Below are 16,471 nucleotides of genomic sequence, written 5' to 3'. Positions count from 1 at the left end.
TAAAAATGTATTCAAAATAGAAACAAAAACTCTAATAATAAAATAACTTAAAGTAATATAAATAAATATAAGTTAAATCAGTCCTAAATATTCAGTATAAAATGTATAATGAACTATTTATTTATTTATTTATTTTCAATATAGTCAAATTAGAATAATAAAAAGTCATAATGGAAAAGGTCTACTATTATTTAATGTATTGCAATAATTGTTTACAATTAATTTCTTTTATACACTAATTATGTGAACTACCCTCGTTTGTGTAGTTAATCGTTGTTTGCACTTATATTTATTTAGTTAGTTAATGACCCGACTAACCCTCTCGCCCATGTCATTGAGTCTGTCTGTCAGAATGCGCGCGCCGCCGGTAGTCGGTGTCTTGGAGTTCCCGCGCGTCTCGCGCTGCTGATGTTGACGAACGCTGAAGACGTTCGTGTTGAACGGACACATCATTCACACGGACTCTCCGGAGCTTTTGGGAAGAAACCACGGAGACTTGGACTTCAGAACGGGTAAGAATCCGGTCGGTCCCGTCTTTTTTTTTTAGCGGGGGGATGTGATTCGGTTCGGTCTCGTGGTGTATGTGTTCTTTCAGCAGAACTGCGATTGATTTCAATGAATTGTAACGTTTAATCGGAGCGTTCCGATGACGGTTCGTAGACTAGCTCTTTGCCTACTCTTAGCCTACGTTGTTACAAACATTTACCATGGTAAACATCCGCCGAAATAGCTTACTATCGTACTGTATATCTATAAGAGACCGTATTAAGGACGTATATTAACGTTATATGTGCTGTAGTATACAGTCTGCTAGTAGCAGCTAAGTTACTGTGGTATTTTAGGATAACCCATGGTCGTCATGATACACGAATGTTAGTTTTTTTAATGAAACCAACACTTTTCACACTCTGTCCTTAGACCTGTTAACAACATGATTCAGTAAAATGCAGTAAAACAAATGTTTTTTGTCAATAGCCAGCCGACTTTGCGAAGTAAGACGTAACTACTATAGCGTTCGAAAATGGTATATAGTACCATGTTGTATATCAAAATACCATGGTATTGACTTCTGGTACATTGTACTATAGCACTTCATTGTTATGGAAATAACTGACGCGTTTCATACGCTTTTGGTCAGTTTGTATTGTGGTATTTTGGAGTTTTAAAAAAGCTGCTTTCGAAATTCTGCCTGTTTTCAAACAAGTTTCCCATGAACAGATGCCACTGGTCAGACAGACACACAGTCCTGTTTGGTAAAGTACTCTTTCGACTGTTTAGAGTTTATGATAATACAGTTGTATAGCATTGGATATAACTAAACAGAGAAAAGAGGTTTGGTAAGTGGTTTGTAAAGCTATTTGCATAATTTCTACCATACTTTTACAGTTTTGTTGCATTTTCATTGCAACAAAGTTTTAAAATCAGATGTAACTGCACGGAAAAGAAGGTTATTTTTATTTAGCCTATTTTTTAAATTAATACTATGCATTGTGTACGTATATAGTTAGCTAGTTTTTTGTAGCTAGTGTGTATTTTAACCTTTACAGACTAGCCATGCTCACTGTAACCCAGATTTGTAGGGACAAGTGGAAATTCATTTTTTTTGTGGTCATCAACAATATGCCAAAAATGCTGTCGATTCCACTCAGCTTGAACCGCTGAAACCGGTATATTCCTTTGACACACTGGATGGGTTAGCACTGCTGATTTGGTCGTGATATAGGGTGTTCAGGACACGTCTGCTGGGAATATGATACAGCGACAGAAACTTTTAACTGCTCTGATAAGGAGTTAACTCGCACTATCTTGATAGCCTCTACTCTTTCAGCACTTAGAGGGTAATCCCAACAGGAGCGGCTTCCTCTTGGGATAATGGAGGAATCAGACTGTTTGTGTCCATTAGCTGCTTGATTTTTGACTTTTATGAACCATCTGCTCCACGAACACAAGAATCAATTGTTGACACAGTTCACACGATGTCTTCAGTGTCTAGCCAGGCCACTGTAGCTTGGTTTTATTGTGTTGCAAGTATGGTTTGTACATTTTTGTGATGCTTAAAACATGTTAAAGGTCCCACTTTGTATTAAGGGGTCCTAATACCTGTATAATTACATAGAAATTATGTGTACGTAGTATGTAACCACAGTTTAAGTACACATTGGTACACACACATATGTAACAACCTACTGAATGATATGGTATTTTTTGGTAAAGAAAGTGTTAGACTTTATATTAATAATACCATGTAATTACTCTGATGTTACACAGCAGCGGCCAGTAAATTGTGGTTGGTGTCCAGAATGCATCTCTTTATAAAAAGTGGATAGATACCATGCAAGTAGACTGGTATTACAGTGGTGCACCAACTCCAGATACAATTCCTCTCATTTTCATATTCCTAAACGTATCCATCTCCACCCCCTGGATCAAAGTGTTTCAGTTACTCTCAAACATATCGTCGGTACCTATACATATACCATACATGTGTGTAGTTATAAAAATATTACAGCTGTGGATGCTATGTACCTGTGGTTACATACTATGTACACATCTAGTTACTATTTAAGTACACAGGCGTTAGAGCCACTCAATATTATGTGGGACAGTTCGTGTTTCAGTTTTAGTTTTAATCATTTGAGTTTTTTTAGTTAATTTACACTTAAGGTAGTTGCCCCGGAGACATCTGATTTCTGAGTTTTAAAAACTTTACTTTACAGCTTTACTTTACAACTTTACAGTGTTCGTATTTTTTTCAAAATCAGCTTTATTTCGGTTAACGGAAATCATTTTTTATTAGTTTTAGTCTTAACAATGACAACATGAGCTGGACCGAATTCAGCACAGGTCTCAAGATGCATTTTAAAGATGATTTTAACTTAAGATGGACCTAAAGTGGTGCAAATAAACAAACAAAGGAAGATGTGACATAAAATCCAAATATGTCTGTTTGCATGCATAGACCGGTATTTTAGAAAATGCAGACTGAATCTAACCTAATAGCGCACAGTCGTTATCTTGAAATTTTTTGTTAAAATTCATGCATTTGTTACAAACATATGGCTATAGCGGCAATGCTTTAATGATATAGAGACAGTGTCTCTAATAACATGCTAAAATCTTCAAAGAAGTTTTTTTTTTTATAAATATTTAACCTAAAACACGAATACAGTAAATAAAATACAAAAGAATCCAAACCGTCTGTAATCGGTTTGCACACTATCGTTGTTTTTCAGGTTATGTGTTGTGCAGTAGCATTCTACAACGCTAACATTTTCTTTGTGTGTGATATCAAAACAAGTTCACTAATATGACTGTAGGTCCAATGTCACGGATGAACACAGAGCGAGAGACCTGAAACTATGTGAGCTTACACACACACACACACACACAGGCACTAATCAGGTCCAGCTGTGTGTCAGTGTGTATTATGTGGAGTTCACGTTGGAGAGTGTGTGACCATATGGCATAAAGCGTCCAATTCTTACCTCACCCCCCACCTTTCGTCATGGGACTAGGCAGGAAAGACTCAACGACCAGCCAGAGTCGAACAGCAGATGTGAGTGTGTGTATGAGAGAGAGCCATGGAATGTGTGAGTAGCAGTACACCGCGTCTACGCAAGTCGAAAAAAACGACAGCGCTTAAAATCAACATGAAATCAAAATGTCATAACTTGCTCTTCCTGTAAAATCACTCGATGTCTGTGATGCAACTCTTTGACGATCTAATCAAAACATAGTGCTTCTAATCAAGTTCCATTGTATGTTTGAGCGTTTTTTTTTTTTTATAATTTTAGTACTTACGCTTTTCAAGTTCTTTTTGTAATATTGATTTATTTTATTTTAAAGTTTATTTCAATTACCAAAACATGTTTTTTTTAATAGTTTAAGTTTTAGTTAACAGTGACCTATCTGCTAAGCTGTCTGAAGTGTGAACGTGCCAAGTCATCATAACTCAAATATGACAGTTTGAATCATAAAGTTGTCTACACTGCAGGCGTGCCAAATCAGAAAAAAACAATACAACACCCTTGTTTCAATCAACAAAGCTCAAAACTGCAAGTGCGCAGTCTACAAAACGGTGTAGACGCTGCGCTTGGGCGTTTATTTATATTTTCTGTGATTTTCACTTTCTTTAGATTTAGCATGTTAATATGGCTAGCTAAGTGTATACAGACGTGCTGTGTGTGTTTAAGTGTTTGGTTGTGTGTGTGTGTGTGTGACTCAAAGGGAGTCTCTGTTTGAGCTCCATTAGTCTCAACCTCGCCCTCACACTACTGCTCACATTAATACACTCACACATTCATGTTTATGTGATGATGCATGCTTCATTTGACTTGAGAAGTGTCAGGCCCTAAAGTTCAATATTTATCAAAGTGTTATGTGCTAGTATAATCGTTTTTTGATTGTGTGTTTTCCCTTTGCAGGTGATCTGTATTCTGATTGGCTGTAGATTGGTTATGGATCGTCCTTATATCAGAAAGGTGAGTACTGTTGTTTCTTCAGATGGATTATGACTCACAGGGGATGAAAGATATAGTTGCTGACCACTAATATTGCTGATAGGAAGGTTAGGGAGGTTTTGAGAATGGTTCTCTCCTAGTACGTTACATTAAACACGCATCCCAAGCTTAATGCTAACAATTTTAATTTGTAACAATTTTAAATAAATAATAATAAAAATAACAATTATTTGTAAATAATAATAATAATAATAATAATAATTATTATTATTATTAATAATAATATTTATAATTATTTCAAAATCATTATTACTTATTAGTAAATTTTAAAAATCATTACAATTCACAGTTCTTGATTCCAAATTCAAAACCACTGCCAGAACTATGTTCAAACATTATTTAAAACAAGTGTCTAAAATTAGAAAAAAAAGACAAAAATAGAAATGAAAAAATTACAAGCAATTACACAATTAAATACAATACGATAAAGATATAGATTATATAAACAGTCCTTTTTGACAATGTAGGCAAGTGACAATCGCATACAACTACCTGGATATATGAGATTTATATTGTACATTTTATTTATATAAAGTAAAAAAATTAGGCCTGGCAAAATCAACTGGAAATTACTAATATCTTAAAATGCTGCAGATATTTTTAGAATGAATATGAATTCTTGCAGTTTTGCTACAATTAAAAATGACAAAAATATAGTATATAGTAATATAGTTTGTAAATCATAAAGAATCTTCTTATTTACTCATTACTCATTTTGTTCTAAAGCTGTATGACTTTTCTTCTGTGGTACACAAAAGAAGATATTTAAAAATTTGTTTAAGGGCCGGGACACACCAAGCTGAGAGCGAGAACTCTGAGAAATCTGACTGGATGTTCAGTTCAGCGAACGAGTCAGAATTAAAGTGAAAGTGATGAAACAAGTACTTGAATGAAGGCCATACAGGCAGAAAGCTGTTCAGATGTTACACAATCTTTCCCAATCAGTCAAGTTATCAACGTTACTGATATTCAAAATAGTATATATTTATTTCGGTTTCTCCTTTCGATTGACCAATACATACTTTTGATAGCTGCTGATATATGTTAAGTTTGTCGTGGCTGTGTTCAAGCAGAGCTTTTCGGTCTGACGCTGCCTAGGCAAGGAGACAAAACCATGGGCTTTCATCGCCACTAGTTCTTTGAAGTCCTGGCCCTAAGTGTTTCTTTTGTCTGTAAAATGAGTCAATGTAGTCCAGTGTTGTCTGGACTCCAACATTTTTCAAAACGTGTTCTGCAGAAAAAAAAAACAATTTGCAAAAGTTTGGAATGACATCTCAGTTCGCTGTTTGTCTAAATTGTCGTATACGAAAACAATTAGGCTATCAATTAGCTCTCAAGCTTGTTTTGTCATTCCTACGGGATCAACTGTAGTTTTGCAGGAACTACCCAGGAGCGCTCCTGAACTCCCGTTGACAAAGCTACAGATTTAAAGCGTTTGAGATCATGAGATCCCCAGTCCGGAGTTTAGCGAGTCTATAAAGGCTTCAGGTTCGTCTGAGTGATTTATCATGCAGGAAATAATGTTATCACGGTACATTCCTCAGGTAATATACGATCACACACACCTACCATTGACCCAGGTGTGTGTGTGTATAAGTGAGTGACAGAGAGATCGCTGATGTCTGCAGGGCTGATATTATCGCTCGCTGAAAAGAGATATAGATCAAGAGGAAATTGAGCCATTTAAATCCCAGGAGCGCTTTATGATTAATGGCTGTCACATATTATACCGTCTCCCTCTGAAAAGACCTGGCAACCAGCCGAATAAAACACCACACACACTCATAAAAGTCAGTCATTTTTCCATTGTCCAAAAGCCAAAACCCCTCTGCAATCCACCCACTATGGGTGGGCGGTGTGACCCAAATCTTATATCATGGTATGAGTAATTTTATGTGACGTTAGCAGTCTGTATTGGGTTTTTTTTGGTTTTGTGTGTGGAAAACGTGGTTTATATGTTAAATAACCATGTGGTAATATCTATTTCTAGATACAGTAGAAGCAAAAGCTCATTTGTTCATCTAATTGAAAAGCCGATTATTCCCAAAAAGAATGTTAAGCATCGCATTACATGACGAAAAACAAAAGAATAAAATATCACGCATTGTAAATCGCATAGTTCTGACAATATAAGTGAATTATATGTTTTCTGTTATGCGGTCATTATACGCATCGCCTTTGACCTCTATAACCATGCGTCAAAGTGCAACTAAACTGTGTTTTCACGTTTCTTTGATGTTCTCATGTGTAAATAATGTAAAACAGTTCTGTCTGCTCATAGCTGTCTAAATATGTCTTCCGTGGTATAAACAATGAATCGAAATGACACATTTCTACCGTTACACGTAACATGCTGTAAAACCGTCTCTACGACCCACAAACCCATTTTCGCTCTTTGAAGAGAGAGATAAAAGAAAGGAAATCTAGAAATGATTACAGAGAGCATACATTTCCCGATTATGATATAGACAGCTTTTACCGAAATGAAGAAGCATATTTAATTAAGTGTGTGTGTGTGCATTTTTGGTGATTTTTATAAATGCGGTATTTTTTTTACATTTTATTTATAAAGCAGCACTAAAACTTCCACAAGTTGTTATCACAGATAACAAGAAGAAATGTTTCCTGAGCAGCAAATCAGCATATTACAGTGATTCCTGAAGGCTTGAGTAACGATGCTATAAATTCAGCTTTGTTCACAGGAATAAATTGCATTTTAAAATATATTCAAATAGTTACTTTCATTTTTTAAATATTTCTCTATATTACCATTTTCACAAATACACAAATAAGGAAGCCTTCGTGAGTCTTAGTGAGCACAAAAGACTTAAAAAGTCTTACAGACCCCAAACTTTATATATATATATTTATCACCCTATAGCAGTTAGTCTAGCACAGGCAAGCACCAGTCACGTTTGCTGCAGAAGCTGTAATCTAGTTATCACATGGGACACTACACAGATGCCCTGCTGTGCTCTTATATGTTCCTGATTGGCTATTAAGATTGATTTACGTTTTTTCCGGTTTGCCACACCCCCACTCCAGTGCTCATGTCTGTTAAAGTGCTTATGCTAGTGGAGTTTCATTACTTCCTGTCTCAGTGGCTGGACTGGTGATCAATGCTGTGTGTGTGTCTGCTTATGTATGCACTTATAAACTTATAGACTGCTGACGGATAACCCTCGCATAACCCATTTATCATGCATCCCCCGAGCTGCAGTATATATCCATTTCACATGCACAGCTTCTCGCTGCCGGTGCTGCCTTCGTCTGATAAAGTTTCAGCATCTCTTTTGTCTATCTCAAGCTCATCGAAATGTGGTGTGTTGATGGGAGGGAACGGCGCAATAAATGTGCAATAATAATGTGCACTTTTCATTCTTAGCTGGTCCAAAAAAGGTAAAAAATGTACACTTAAAAACTGTAAATCAGCTATGAATATTCCTGATATAATGTACGTTCAATTGACAGCATTTGCCATGTTTAATAGCAAGACATTTACAAAGGAAGTGATTGGGGCTACGTTTACAGAATAGAAAAGCTAAATTTGATAAAAGCACATTTTTATATATTACATAATTTTTTTTTTCCCAGTTATAACATCTATTTGAAGTCAAGGCTAATTATATTGTAAGTTTTACAGTATTGTTATTATAGTTTATTACTTTACACTGTCACGGGGATGAAGTCAATCATGTGTTGAATTGGTTTAAAATGTGGTCATTTTATTGTATGCTTTTGTCATTTTTAGAGTACGTTCCCACTTCGGTTCTCTTGGTTCAGAAAAGAAAATGATTAATTAGGTCCTGGTCTGCTTAGCGTTCACACTGCCATTTTGACAATGAACCCGAATACATAGTAACACGTTCACAATTGTTTGGGTTGATGTGTATTTGACCAAAAATGATCTAACACCTCAAACAATCTTAAAGTGTCTTACTGTGCAGACCTGATTAGTGTATGACATCAAAGTATCCAAGCACGCTCATTGGTGCATGATCATGATTTTATTTTTACCACCTGTGAACCCACAAATACCTTATAAAAGGCACTTCCTTGATGCTGCACGTTGGTCCTCTGTTCATTTTGTTTTGGATACGCGCGCCGCTTCACGGCGACACATTTTGAACCGTTGCCGTCTGGTCGACGCTACAGAGCACTGTGCACCAGGACAACCAGACACAGGAACAGTTTCCTCCTCCAGGCAGTCCATGTCATGAACACTTGACAACACTATCACACGTTATTTATTTAACATACGGACGTATTTACATTTCAAATTTGCACATGTAACTGTATAAACACATCATACCTGCTTAAATCATACCACTAAAATTAATTTCTCGTATGTGTAAACATACCTGGCAGTAAAGTTGATGCTGTTTCTGAATGGCAGTGTTCAAACTCACATGAACCACACTGTTACAAATCCGGGTTATGAACTTCTGCTTACCCACCACCAGAGGTCACCACATGGACTCTTGCACTACACTACTGTTGTACTTCAATACCCATCACCCATTGCACTAACAACACACACACACACCTGATTTAACTCATCACACGCTCTCCTGATCACACAGCTGCTTCCACTCAGACTCACATTATAAATACCTTGGACTTTCTCCCATCGGATGCTGAGCGCTGTCTAGCATGTATCATCTTTCTTTCCCTGTTTTCATTCTCGCCTGTGTAACTTAGATTCTTCTCTTGTCGTGTCGCCTGGATTCTATTTCGCCCCTCCGTTGGACTCTCTGCTGTTTGTGGATTTTCTCTCTTTGCCTCACTTCCAGGATTAAGTTCGCTGTTGATTGACACTGGCTTGTTTATTGGACTGTGTTTCTATCTTGCTCTCAATATATACCTGTCTGCCTGCTCCCTTTTGACCACGATTTTTAAATTAAGCTTGCAAATGGATTCGAGTGGCTTTCGTCTTGTTAGCTCATAACACTAATAGAGCTGTTGCACAAGACTTTGTTTTAATCGAAGTGTGAACACACTCTTAATCATTGTATATATTTTTATTTGAATTGTTCACATTTTAATTTTTTATTTCTTTCTTTTATATATATATATATATATATATATATATATATATATATATATATATATATATTATTTATTTATTTTTTACTTGTTTTAGGTTTATTTCTGTTACTGAAAATGATTAAACTTTATTATGTTTAGTATCAGTGTTAAAAACACTTCCTAGCATGTTTATCATGTTAAAAATGTATATTGTTTTATGTCTTGTAGAATATACTGAAACTGTAAATATTTGGCCACACTATAATATTTAAAATATTTTTAAAAAATGATGGTAATGGACTCTATATATTATTTAATATTGTTATACAAAGTATGTGCCCTTTTAATTAGTCTAGTTTGCAATATTACAGTGCTTTAAAGTCATAAAAACAGAAGATGAGAGATATGTCAGAGAGTATACATCTCTCAGATTATGCTGGTCTGATTGGCTGACTTAGCATTTTTGCCATCCTGCTCTTCAGACAGATAAACCCATAACAGTGCACTAGATGGTAGTGTGTAATAGTCTTATATATTAGTGGTGTTGTGAAGCTTTGCTGATAGATTCTATTGTTCTGAAGTATCTACCTGAACAATAGCAGCTTTCAACAGAACGAATGTTGTTTTGTGTGTTAAAGCTCAGCGTGAAAGAAGAGATGTGGGTATAATCCTTCAGTGACTCGCGCTGAAATAAAGACGTCAGTGAGATACACACACACTTTGGGACTTCTGAGGGAATCCTTGGAGTTGCCAAGGTGACCGTTGTTCTGGCGCTGAGGATTAGAGCACACCATCAGACGGATTCAGAGTCTGAAGTGTGTCTGATTGAGGTGCTATCAGATTGACCTCGCTCTCAGGACGTTTATCTGGAGATGTGGTCTTGTGGTGAACCGTCGGGAGCTGTCTTACGGTTTAGACAGGTTCGCTGTGATTTCGCTTTCGGTGCCAGACGTCCTTCTCAATGAGGGTCTTTGTGTCGTGCTGCTAATTTTAGCTCCGGAATATTTTACCCAACTGCCAAACGGGACGGTCGTAAAAGCCAGTGCACTGTGAAGTCTTTCCCCTGTGGTTCGGCATGGCTGAAGTGTGTGTGTGTGTGTGTGTGTGTGTGTGTGTGTGTTTTCCCTCTCTCCTCTAGAGTGTTAACAGACACACCTTGTTCTGTGCTGTGTATTTTTTGCGATTAAACCTGGCGGGCGATAAAATAGGGCAAAAAATTCCCACAGACGTGAAAGCAGTGCTTATTTCGAGGTTTTCATACATAGCTGATTTGCCGAACTGTTCAGAGCTGCAGGTTTGCGCAGTAACAGCTGGCAGAGTCATGAGTGGAATTATGGGTAATTGCGAAATGGAGGGTGTGCACCTGTTTGAAATGCTCTCTATAAAAAGCATCAGAAAGATTGATAGACTTTAGACATAGTTTATCAATACAAACAAACACGGAAATGTATGCCACAAGTGTCCTTTGCATGCTTCATACCATTTCCATTCTTCATTTGTGCCATATTAAAGACACGTCTAGTAGCCTATACAGTGACCACTCACCTATAATATCACAATACAGTCATTTATATAGATCAGTGTAATAGAAATATTTGATTGATTAGGCCATTATATACAAAATATCAACCCAAGTGTACCGTTTAAAAAATATTATATAATGCAGTTTTTTCAAAGTAAGTGTAATTTATTAAAAACAATATGATATTTAGTATTAAAAGGTGTTATATATTTCTTTTAAAGGTTATGATTTTATATCAAAGCAAATGGCGTTTTTGTATTATATGTGTGTATATAGTATGTATGTATAGTGCATGTATTTTCTTTTTAAAAGCAGGTGTTATTAAAGTTTAATTATGATGCTATGTATCAGATAAGGTGTCATTTATTTAAAAAACATTTTAAAATGTTATTTTTTTAATAGCATTTGTAATTTTTTATCAAAGCAAAGTCATCTTTTAAAATATATATTTTTATATTTTGATTATAATCGATTTCCTGAAGATTCCCACCCCTAGTTTTTAAGTAGTTTAAATAAAACAACATTTTTATTTGAGACTCAAAAGATTTTGTTAACTGGAAAAACCGCTGTTCCATTTTTTACAGTAAAAATGCTTGGTGTTGCCAAGAGTTTTTCTGACAAACAGCAGTGAATTCAGTCTGTGTGAGAGGTACTGTGAATGTACAAAAATATTTGTTTTTGCCCTACACTTTATAACCCAGATTGAATTAGTGCTAATGTCTCTAACTCATTTAGAAACCACCTTCTCTCTCTCTCTCTCTCCCTCTCTCGCTCGGTATGAAAGGGATGTCTTTCACAGATTTGATTACATTGACTGACTTGTGACTGGTGCTGATGTGGTTGTGTCTGATGTCTTGTGTTTCACATTAGATGTTTTCTGTATCTGATTGGTGGAAACATGCAGTGACATGACATCAGAAATCAACAGCATCAGGCAGCTAATAATCAGTCAGTAATCTCAGTTTTTTCTCTGTGTGGTAGCCTTAGTTTGCTGGCAGATTTTACTTTCTGAACCATGATATTTTGATCTCCAACCTTGGTTGATTTTAGCAGGAGACTATCTGGGTGTTTGAAGATATTGAACTTCACGTTCAAGGGAGAGTAGAAGCCAGAAAAGTGAAAATAGCAATGGATTCTATTTACACTAATTAAAAATAGCAGCATTATTTAAGTGCAAATAGCATTTTCTGCTATTTATACTACTTATTGCAAGCGGTGCTTATCTGCACGTCAGTATTGAAGTAAATTATAAAACAGCATGCCACTTATTGAGTGTAAATGTTAATTTTAATTCAAATTATTAAAAAGATGCCATTGTTGACATCCTTAAAGCCCTCCCTGCACGTACCCTAACCCTGCCCAATACTTTATTTTCAACTTTTTTGATTATTTCCTTCATTTTTATTGAAAATTAATGCTTTTCTGATGTGATTTGGAATTTAGGCAGATTCAAACCCCAGTCGAGTCAAAATATGATCCCCATACATTTTACCAATAGGAAAATAACGCTTTTTATATATATATATATATATATATATATATATATATATATATATATATATATGTGTGTGTGTGTTACTTTTCGATTCCAAAACAAATATTTTTTAGTGTAACTGATTTACTCATTTTTTTTGTCCATAGATCATAAAACGCTACAGGTAATTACATGCTAAAGTTTAATATTCATTCAGATTTTATGTGTTTCTACAGATTTCCATTGCACATGTTGTGATGATTTGTGGGAGCTAATGCACACGGGACAGCGATACATGTGCAGGTAAACACAGTCACACACACTCAGATTTACCTTACATATACATCCACTGCTGTTACCGGTAATGTTTATACCTCCGTAACGTGATCAACGCGGAAGCTTTAGCTACACCATAACCTATATGTGCGCAGACACGCTCTGTATTAGCAGAGCGACTGGGCAGGAGTCTCATATCTGTAGAGAGGAAGAGAGGTCAGAGGTCATGCTCTAGGGGCCTGAGCTGGTTTCATGTTTCAGGTGAGTGTACAGACAACAGACAGACAACACTACACACATGATACCGCTCTGAATGCCAGGCTGTGGAGGCCAGATAAAGCCGGTAGTGTGAACGGGAGAGAGAGGGTCGAGTGTGACGAGGTCTCTGCGTGATATGAGATCTGCGTCTCGTAGTCGGTGACATGGATGCTCTATATTTGGGAGCTGAAGCACGACTGCTGACCCCTAGATCCACTCCACCACCTGCTCACACACACACCGGGGTTGTGTGTCATTGGAAACGGAGCACAACAGTGGATGTAAAATCTCATATAGTTGAGGAAGTGATTTTGGTTGAGATTGTATAAACGTGTTGTGAGTATCTGATACTGTTAAAAGGTTATGTCACCTCAAAATTTACATTTTTGTCATTAATCATTACCCCCATGTCCTTCCAAAGCTTTGTTCTTCTTATGAACACAATATAAGATATTTTGGATGAAAACCGGAAGGCTTGTGATCGTCCCGTTGACTGCCAGACAAAGGTGCAGAAAAGTATGAAACGGTGTTCACAGGATGCTGTCCAAAATGGCGCTATGGTGATGTTATGGTGCCAAATCTTCAAATAAAGTTGTTATTTTTATTTTCTTTCTGTACAAGAAGTATTCTCGTCCCTTTATAATATTACGGTTGAACCACTGATGGCAGATGGAGCATTTCATACTTTTCTGCATCTTGACAGGCGCAATTGTTTGCCAGTCAATGACTAAAATAGCTTGATGAAAAAAGCTTTATGGGGTTGGAATGACATGGGGGTAAAATTTTCTTTTTGTACCCTTTTAAGGGATCGAAATACTTCAGTTTTAACTACAATAGTTCATTTGCAGCCACCCCATGAAGTACTGATAATGTTAGAATCAAAATGAAATGCTAAATAACAATAATAATAATAATAATAATAAATGTTTCTTGAGCACATCAGCATATTAGAATGATTTCTGAAGGATTATGTGACACTGAAGACTGGAGTAATGATGCTTAAAATTCAGCTTTGCATCCCGTGGATAAATGACACTATAATATAAAATATTTTCAAAATATTATTTCGGTTTTTAATGTATTTTTGATCAAATAAATTCAGCCTTGGTGAGCAAGAGATTTATTAGAAAACATTTTGAACTGTAATGTATGCCGATATATACAGTATTGTAATTATTAATTATGTTAATAATTGTAATTAATTATGTGTGTGTGTGTGTGTGTGTGTGTGTATATGTGTGAATAGAGTATATAAAGTATAGAGTATATTTTATCATATATTATGCAAATACAAATAAATGCCATTAAAACAGCAGTTTCATTTTACTGTTTGAATAAATTACATTATTCGCAGCTCTTCATGTTATACAAATTCTTTGCCTATATACAAATGTGCAGTATTGTATTGTATTTTTGTTTGTTGTAAAATTCATGTGATATTAGCATACTGCTCTTACTATTACTTTTTTCTAAACTGTATATGGCAGAAATAGTACGAGCAGTGTGCAATTATACTGTTGCAATTGCTGTTGGTGCAGCCATTGTCCCCGTTTTCCACATCTGTATATGGTGCAATCTATTTCAGATAAGCCTTTAAATGACATGTAAAGACAAAACAAATTTGGCACATTTACATATCACTCAAATAATCTCTTCCTGTCTAAGCGGGCACTTCAGGATACGCTGACTGATATCCACACATGCATGCTTCAGTTCCTCATCCTTTCTCCTCTCAGACTCTGTGCTCCATTTATCTTTCTTTTCTTCCAGGTAGGATATTTTATGTTTTCAGAGGCAGTCGAATTTTTCACAGTGCGGTGACTGACTGATCCTAAGACAGAGGTCGAAGGTCATGTTCAGAGGTCCTGACCTCCAGTGGAATGCCTGCATGGGGGTTGTTATGGGATTCATTTGCGTGATTTTTTTTTTTTGGTGATGTGCAGGTGTAAAAACAGTTGAGGTTGCATGTCCAGCCTGAAACATTTTGTGGGTGTTTATGTCATTATGTGATTTGCTTAATTTCTTTTGTGAAATGGATGGTAAATGACAATATAAGTGGCTACAATTAATTCTTAGGGAATTCTGTTTATAAGCTAATATTTTTACGTCTCAATATTAGATGCAAATAAGCATGCTTATTTCCCCTATTTTTACATTTAGATGACCTTTGCCACTAGTAATTTAATTAAAAAGTTCAATGCGTATTTTTAAATAAAACTCTTTAATTTGATTTATTAAATTTTAAGTTATATTATGAAATGTATTGACCATTTCCTCACTTTTCACAGAAGCTTATTTTTACCACAGAATAAAAAATAAAAGGAAATTTTTTTTAATGTTAAAATTCAGACTTTTTACATAAATTCAGAATTGCAAGATATAAAGTCATAACTCTAAAAAGTAGTCTAATCGTAAGATATAAACTCACTATTGTGAGGAAAAAAAAGAATTGTGAGATATACTGTACTTTAAATTGTCACAGAGATGTCTAAGGTTAAATTTACACTAGGGCTTTTTGGTTTTAAAATGCAAAACTACGTTTTGTCTGTTGTTTTCACAACACTGACGTCTTTGAAAATGCTGCAAACCCTGTCTAAATTTGAAAACCCAGAGATTCGGTAGATTCCCTATTCGATTGCTCTAATTACACAGATGTGTCCGCCATCTGAATAATAAGGCATCTACCTATACCTACCTGTGGTTGGACCTGCATGAAATCTCATGTGTTTTTGGTTGTGTAGCGTGGACTGAGATCTTTTCTGAAACGCAGTAAAAATACCAACCTAGACGAGGATCGCTTGCATTTTAAAATGCTGTTTTAAAAGAAAAAGTCACCGTGGAAACAGGGCCTAAATAGCAACTTAAGTCAGAATTATAAAAAAGATGGTCAATAGCACAAGATGTATACTCAGAAGTCAAAATGGCAAGGTATAAACTCAGAACTGAAAATTGTGAGATGTAAATTCAGACTTCAGTTTTCAGCCATATGAAGAAATGAAAGGGTTATGGAAGTTAAGATGCAGCCTTAATATCGATCGCGAACCAAGCTTTTTCAGGGTTTGAACCTTCAACCTTTCAGTTACCATCTTTATCTTTAACCACTACATTACCACCCATTTGGAAATATTTCGATTTTCTTTTAGCACGTCAAACATTTGCCCTTTTAAATTTATAAAAATAACGAGGAAAAAACAGAAATAGATCAAATAGAGAGTCTAAACAAACATGTTTCTGTCTTGTCATGTGTAATTGCCATCACTTCCTATCGCCTTGTTGTCTGTCTCTTTCTCTCTCTGTTTCATGTTTTCTGCCCTCCGTGACCCTCTGCTTTTGTCCCCTTCATTCTTTCCCTCTAATTGGCACCTCGTTAGAGAATTCTTAATTGGAGGGATG

At 35.9% G+C, this 16,471-nt stretch overlaps 1 protein-coding gene across 2 annotated transcripts in view; it reads left to right on the top strand.

The window, feature by feature from the left end:
- The first annotated feature begins 378 nt into the window (after positions 1 to 378).
- bmpr1ba (bone morphogenetic protein receptor, type IBa) overlaps positions 379 to 16,471 on the top strand; it is a 43,215-nt gene continuing 27,122 nt past the window's right edge. Inside the window, exons 1-3 of one of the 2 annotated variants that reach the window (XM_043238261.1) lie at positions 379 to 512; positions 4,425 to 4,481; positions 12,781 to 12,847. The gene's annotated coding sequence lies outside the window, so the exon portion shown is untranslated. The remainder of the gene's footprint in view (positions 513 to 4,424; positions 4,482 to 12,780; positions 12,848 to 16,471) is intronic. The other variant, XM_043238262.1, reaches the window with a different exon arrangement.

Source organism: Puntigrus tetrazona, chromosome 5 (assembly GCF_018831695.1).
Source record: "Puntigrus tetrazona isolate hp1 chromosome 5, ASM1883169v1, whole genome shotgun sequence".
In the NCBI taxonomy this organism is placed as follows: Eukaryota; Metazoa; Chordata; class Actinopteri; order Cypriniformes; family Cyprinidae; genus Puntigrus; species Puntigrus tetrazona.
This window is presented reverse-complemented; position numbering and strand designations above follow the sequence as displayed.